The sequence below is a fragment of the Sapajus apella genome, unplaced genomic scaffold (assembly GCF_009761245.1).
Source record: "Sapajus apella isolate SASKATOON/1434 unplaced genomic scaffold, GSC_monkey_1.0 scaffold14, whole genome shotgun sequence".
Taxonomy (NCBI): domain Eukaryota; kingdom Metazoa; phylum Chordata; class Mammalia; order Primates; family Cebidae; genus Sapajus; species Sapajus apella.
The window spans coordinates 16,411,043-16,418,343 of record NW_022436954.1 but is presented as its reverse complement, the minus strand read 5'-3'; the positions used below and the strand labels follow the sequence as shown (position 1 = coordinate 16,418,343).

General features: G+C 46.8%; 1 protein-coding gene across 2 annotated transcripts in view; it reads right to left on the bottom strand.

Annotated features, from left to right (window-relative positions):
- Positions 1-7,057, bottom strand: part of CKAP5 (cytoskeleton associated protein 5) — a 110,289-nt gene extending 103,232 nt beyond the window's left edge. For both annotated transcript variants that reach the window (XM_032283405.1, XM_032283407.1), the window contains exon 1: positions 6,959-7,057. The gene's annotated coding sequence lies outside the window, so the exon portion shown is untranslated. The remainder of the gene's footprint in view (positions 1-6,958) is intronic.
- Positions 7,058-7,301: the final 244 nt, after the last annotated feature.

Sequence of the window (7,301 nt, the reverse complement as noted above, 5' to 3'; positions counted from 1 at the left end):
CAAAAAAAAAAAAAAAAAAAAAAAAAAAAAAAAAAAACCTTAAAACTCTCCAACATTGACTACCAAGAATCCATCAATCCTAATTAGATTAAGAACTCAATTTTATGTATCCCTTTAGCTAACCCCCACCACTGCCACAGTTGTCCATCTCCCATATGGTAAATGTTATTCTTCATTGCCGCATCTTCCCTCTAAAAACTATCATGCCTGTCATTCATATTTCATCATATCTCTGGTAGAAGTACTTTTTTTAAAGGGGCTGGGGGAATTGTACCCAGAAATTGCTCCTGAATTCTCCTATAGATCCCTACTTCACATAGTACAAGCATAGGTTAAGACAAGAGCAAAGGCCCTAGAGACAGACTAACTTGGGTTCAAATTCAGGTTCTATCACTTCGTTCTATGATTTTAAGCAAGTTGCACAGCCTCTTTAAGACTCAGTTTCCTCATCTGTAAAACACTGTGAGGCTAGGCCGGGCGCGGTGGCTCAAGCCTGTAATCCCAGCACTTTGGGAGGCCGAGGCAGGTGGATCACGAGGTCAAGAGATTGAGACCATCCTGGTCAACATGGTGAAACCCCGTCTCTACTAAAAAAATCCAAAACAACTAAAAATACAAAAAATTAGCTGGGCATGGTGGTGCATGCCTGTAATCCCAGCTACTCAGGAGGCTGAGGCAGGAGAATTGCCTGAACCCAGGAGGCGGAGGTTGCGGTGAGCCGAGATCGCGCCATTGCACTCCAGCCTGGGTAACAAGAGCGAGACTCCGTCTCAAAAAAAAATAAATAAATAAACTGTGGGACCCAGTAGGCATTCAATACATGTTAGCTACTGCTAGTGAAAGTATCTGGGCATGTATTTTATTCAAGGACCAGAGCTGAGCCTAGAGGGATTACAGAAACTATGATTTGCTACAGTAAATTGTTTTGAGAGATAAAACTGTCACACTCCGTTAGGTCAGGGCCTTTGTCTTTTTCTGGTTCACCAGTGTATTCCCTGAATTTAGAACAATGTGTAACAAACATTAAGCATCAATCTCAATATCTATTCAATGAATAAATAAGACCCCATTAAAGGAGCATAAGAGAGCCTGACTTTACCCTAACATATTCATTCCCTGTCAAAATTTTTAACACTTATTCTAAGGCACTGTTAAAGAAGTTTATTATTTTTAATTGCTTACCAAAAACCTTGAACAGGGTTCATAATATTAAGGTACTCAAATTTATTAGAATTAAAACTTTGCTGCTGCAACAGCTGAGAGCTGAACACATGCTGGTCTCTGGAGCACAGTGTGCCCAGAGAGGGCATGGAAGCTCCATGCTTCTTCCCTCATACCTCCCCTATATAGCTCTTCATCTGTATCCTTTGCAATATCCTTTATAATAAACTGGCTGGAAAATGTGTTTTCCTGAGTTCTGTGAACAGCTCTAACAAATTAATCAAACCCAAGGAGGAGGGTTATAGGAATGCACATTTATATAGTCAGTCTGCAGAAGGACACGTTAAAAAAAAAACCTGGGGCTTCAAACTGGCATCTGAGTTGGGGGCAGTCTTGTGGGACTAAACCCTCAATCTGGGATCTGACACTACCTCCAGATAGTGTCAGAATTGGCCAGGCACAGTGGCTCATACCTGTAATCCTAACACTTTGGGAGGCTGAGGCGGGCAGATCACCTGAAGTCCCTGAGGTCAGAAATTCGAGACTAGCCTGGCCAACATGGAAAAATTGTCTCTACTAAAAACACAAAAAATTAGCTGGGCATGGTGGCAGGTGCTTGTAATCCCAGCTACTCAGGAGGCTGAGGCAGGAGAATGGCTTGAACCCAGGAGGCGGAGGTTGCAGTGAGCCAAGATCACGCCACTGCACTCCAGCCTGGGTGACAGAGCGACTCTCTCAAAAAAAAAAAAAAAAAAAAAAGTGTTAGAATTGAACTGAATTAGAGGACACACAGGTGGTGTCCACTGCTCAAGAACTACTTGCTTGGCATGTGGGGAAAAGCCCCCACATATCTGAGGTCACAGATATATTCTACAGTATAAACGTATAAGATAAACATTAAAGTTTGTTATTCTAAATTGTCAGAATTGGGGTTTGCTAGAATGACTTTGGCTCACAGACACAGATGGTTTGGGAAGAAAAAGGATAAAAGGATAGGGGACAAAGAATTTTTGATTCCTGAGTGGCCAAGTGATCACTTATGGCAAGGAGCCAAAGCTGTGCTGTCATCAATTACTAAAGGTAAAAGTTATCTATGGAGCCAGCGCAGTGGCTCACGACTGTAATCCCAACACTTTGGGAGGCTGAGGTGGGTGGATTATGAGGTCAAGAGATCTAAACCATTCTGGCTAACATGGTGAAACCCTGTCTCTACTAAAAAATAAAAATAAATTAGCTGGGCATGGTGGCACGCACCTATAGTCCCAACTACTCAAGAGGCTAAGGCAGGAGAATTGCTTGAACCCAGGAGATGGAGATTGTAGTGAGCCGAGATCACGCCACTGCACTCCAGCCTGGGCTACAGAGTGAGACTGTGTCTCAAAAAAAAGTTAATCATGTAATCTACAGATGGATCCAAGTGCCTGAGAGTTGGTTCACGGGATACACGAGGAGATGCAAATTAGTATTTAAGAAGTGAAATGTGAAACCCCGTCTCTACTAAAAATACAAAACATTAGCTGGGCATGGTGGCGTGCCTGTAATCCCAGCTACTCAGGAGGTTGGGGCAGGAGAATTGCCTGAACCCAGGAGGTGGAGGCTGTGGTGAGCCGAGATCGCGCCATTGCACTCCAGCCTGGGTAACAAGAGTGAAACTCCGTCTTAAAAAAAAAAAGAAGGGCCGGGCGCAGTGGCTCAAGCCTGTAATCCCAGCACTTTGGGAGGCCGAGGCGGGTGGATCACGAGGTCAAGAGATCGAGACCATCCTGGTCAACATGGTGAAACCCCGTCTCTACTAAAACTACAAAAAATTAGCTGGGCATGGTGGCGCGTGCCTGTAGTCCCAGCTACTCAGGAGGCTGAGGCAGGAGAATTGCCTGAACCCAGGAGGCGGAGGTTGCGGTGAGCCGAGATCACGCCATTGCACTCCAGCCTGGGTAACAAGAGCGAAACTCCGTCTCAAAAAAACAAAACAAAAAAAAAGAAGTGAAATGTTAAATCCCTTGGTTATTGTTATCTGTAACAGCTAAAATGAAATTAAGAGAGTGGTGGGTTGGCCCTTCCTGCTAGATCAAGCTCAGATTTCAGTAAGTGTGTGAGCTTAGGCCACTAGCCTCAAATCTGTCCCCCAAGGGAAAAATTTATGCTGGGACAAGCGAAAAATCTTCTAAGACCTCTGGTAAGGAAGAAAGTGGTCTGCAAAACCAAGGAACCATTGAAACCAGGGGCTACAATGTGAAAGAAGTTTCATTTTGTACATTAGTATCATCAGCTTCTTGAGGAGAACAGTCTGATTCTACCTACAAATGCCAGGTGGAACACCCCAGATCCAGATAAAGCCACTGATGCTTCATATGCAAGCCATGTGAAAATGGCTTTATGATGACTAGGACATTTACCCTCTAAATATGCCCACTACCCAGGTCATGGTAAATGCTGTGGTTAAGGGTGGACTCCTTAATGTGGATAACCTTATCGCCGCAAAATCAAAAGACAGTTCGAGAAGCCTTACCAAATGTGCTGTCTGTTTCCTCTCATGGGTCTTACAGATGCTAATAAAACCATTAGGCTAACAGAACAGTGAGACAGAGGGCAAATGGATTCATCACGGAAGGTGGAAAATTTTAAATGGTTATTAAGAAATAAGGTAGCAGGGTGTGGTGGCTCATGCCCGTAATCCCAGCACTTTGGGAGGACTAGGATGGATGATCACATGAGCCCAGGAGTTCAAGACTAGCGTGGGTGCCAAAGGGAGCCCCTGGTAGTCTCCCAATATTAACGGGTTCCAAACAGGTTTGCCATATTTACCTCAGTTTGGAGAAATTCTAAGTTAGGAGGCAGATTATAATGAGAAATCTAATCTGAAATTGATAGGGCAATAGGCAGATGAGTCAGAAAGATAAAGACTGACAGGCCAAGTGTGGTGGCTCACACCTGTAATCCCAAGACTTTGGGAAGCCGAGGCAGGCGGATCATGAGGTCACGAGATCGAGACCACCCTGGCCAATATGGTGAAATCCTGTCTCTACTAAAATACAAAAAAATTTGTTGGGTGTAAAGGCACGCGCCTGTAGTCCCAGCTACTCAGGAGGCTGAGGCAGGGGAATCACTTGAACCCAGGAGGCAGATGTTGCAGTGAGCCGAAACTGCACCACTGCACTCCAGCCTGGTGACAGAGCAAGACTTCATCTCAAAAAAACAAAAAACTGACAAATAGGCAAGTGTCTCTTGGCTGGGCACCCCAAGTCTTCTGTATACAAGTAGGTAAAATGGTCAGGGAGTGGTGAAGAGAAATTCCTGGGACTCCATCATAAAGAAGCCCCAGGCACAGTGGTACCAAGAGCCATTTGTGAAGCCCTGAAGAGGGCTACAACTATATTAAGAGAAGGCCAGTCATACTGGTTGACACCTGTAACCCCAGCATTTTGGGAGGCCAAGACAGAAGGACCCCTTGACCCCAGGAATTCAAGACCAGGCTGGGCAACAAGGCGAATCCTCATTGCTACAAAAAATTTAAAAATTTGCCAGGCATGGTGATGCACACCTGTAGTCCCAGCTGCTCAGAGGCTGAGATGGGAGGACCACCTGAGCCCTGGAGGTCGAGGCTGCAGTGAGCCATAACTGCAGCACTGTACTGCAGCCAGGGCGACAGAGTGAGATCTGATCTCAAAAAAAAAAAAAAAAAGAGAGAACACAAAAACGTGTTGACACAACTATGAAAGTTGGAAGCTGTGTCTCCTATACGTAAATGTTTTATAGGAATGGATATTATGTCTGGCTGGGGAACACTTTCCCTACCTAGAATTGCAAAAACAAAACCTCTTGATCAGGTCCTAATGGAAGCTCCAGTTAGAAAAGTGAGGGTTGGCTGGATGTGGTGGCTCACCCCTGTAATTCCAGCACTTTGGGAATCCGAGGCGGGCGAATCACTTGAGATCAGGAGTTCGAGACCAGCTTGCCCAACATGGTGAAACCCTGTCTCTACTAAAAATACAAAAAATTAGCTGGACGTCGTGGTACGCACCAATAGTCCCAGCTACTTGGGAGGCTGAGGTGGGAGAATCCCTTGAACCTAGGAGGTGGAGGTTGCAGTGAGCCGAGATGGTGCCACTACACTCCAGCCCGGGCAACAGAGTGAGACTCCGTCTCAAAAAAAAAAAAAGAAAAGAAAAAAGAAAAGGGTTGATGGAATTAAGATAAAAGTTGACAAGAGAGTTGGTATATTCAAACATACTTAATGTGAGAGCTCCACACCCTTCTCTCACACCTACTAGACCTATGCCTCTCTTCACCTGTATCCTTTCTAGCATCCTTTACAATAAACTGGTAAAAGAAAAAAAAAAAAAACAACAGAAAAACAGCTGCTGCTAAAACTGAACCGTTAGTTGTAGAAACGTGCGATGGAATTACCACACACCACTGTTCATAATTCAAAGCTGATCAAGACTTTAAAGTAATGGACAATAAAGTAAAAAGCATGTTAATTGTTATGGAATATCTTTGCTTGCCATTGCCTCAGTGAGCAGTATTTAAATGTATTTAAAAATTTTTTTGCATGAGTTTATCAACTAGATTTAACTTACACTGGCAAAATAAATTGCTTTTACCTTTATATCACTAAAGTTTATAAAAGCATTAGTTTGTCCAGTCACTTAAGTCAAAAATCCTTTACAATTTCTTAAAGTTTCAAAAGATTCTTAGCTTCATTTATTGGCTCTTTAGGTCAAAGAAGGACTTTTCAGGGTGATGAAAATGGAGGAAGGAGGAGCTCACCTTTCTAAAAATGAGCTTTCAATTACTATAATTATGCATAAGACAGGCAGCATTTCTGGGCCAAGATTTGATGCCCTGGTCCCATGAGAATTAAATTAGAGCCATGCATAAATTTGGGGCAAGTTCTGCAAAAACCACTTCAACTTCTATTGATGCTGAATGAAAAACTCATTGTTAAGATTCATCAACACGAATATATTTTCTAACACACACTAGCCACTCTGGCAACATCCCTTTCACCATTTTCTATCCAAGAAACAGAACGGAATGCATTTCAATCCTGCCCAACAATGACCACCATTACAACTAGTAGAGGAGAGCTCAAAAGTAAGAATCCAGTTCACTGAGCCCCGTCCTTAAAGTAGCAAGGCCTGCTGAACCCCACATTGCTGGCTATTGTATTGGTTCCCCGACATCTCCAGGGCTGGAAGGACACCTGAACGCTCCCGACACCTTGAGAGAGTGAAAGCCAAACAAACGTTAAGGGCGGGGTGGAGGATGATCGGAATCGTTCACATCGCAGCAAGCCGGCAGGGGACACAGGTGTGCGGCCAGGCCGCGGTACCGCTGTTCTCGTCACGCTCCGAGACGACAAGGCCCTTCTCAACCACCACAGCCCTAGGAGGCTCTTACTTATTCATTCACTTGACAATTACGCGAGGAGCACTCCAGCAGGGCGGCTCTCCGGGCCCCCGCCCTGGTCCGGGTACATCACAGCTGCCAGGCGCGGCCCTGCGCCACCCGCGCCCCCCGGGCGCTGCCTCCGGCGCCCCGCTGCGGCGCGCTCTGGCCACCAGGAGCCCAACCCCGGCCTCCGCCGCACACGAGCGCCCACGCCCCCCGCCCTGCCCGCCGCAGGTCTCCCGGCCTCCGCCCCGCTTCGCCGCCTCAGACCTGCCGGGTTCGTGGGGCAAGGGAGGCGCGCGTCTGAAGACCCCACCCACCCCCGGGACCCAGAGGCCGCTCTACGCGCGCGATACCTGCCCTCGAGGGCCTCGTGGGTGGGGCAGGCCCACCGACCACTCACCTCAGCCGGGTCAGAACCAAGGGGCCTGCTCTAAGCCGTTTGAAACCGCTTGGGCCGCCGCACACCCTGCAGTGTCCTCGTTCTTTATTGGTCCTCGACGGACCGCCCATCGGCCTTTTATTGGTCCATTTGAAAGGCCTGTGGGCACGCGCCGCCCGCAGCCTTAAGGGGGCCGCGCGCTGCCGTGTTTCCCTCTGGACCTGGCGCTCCCAGCCGGGGTGGGGACGCCAGTCGCTGGCGGGGGCGAGCTGCCGACGACCCCGAAAAGAAGGGCGAAAGGTGTGTGTAGAGCTGGACATTTCTGAACGTCAGCATGCCTCAGCCTCCTGAGTGTAATGCTACT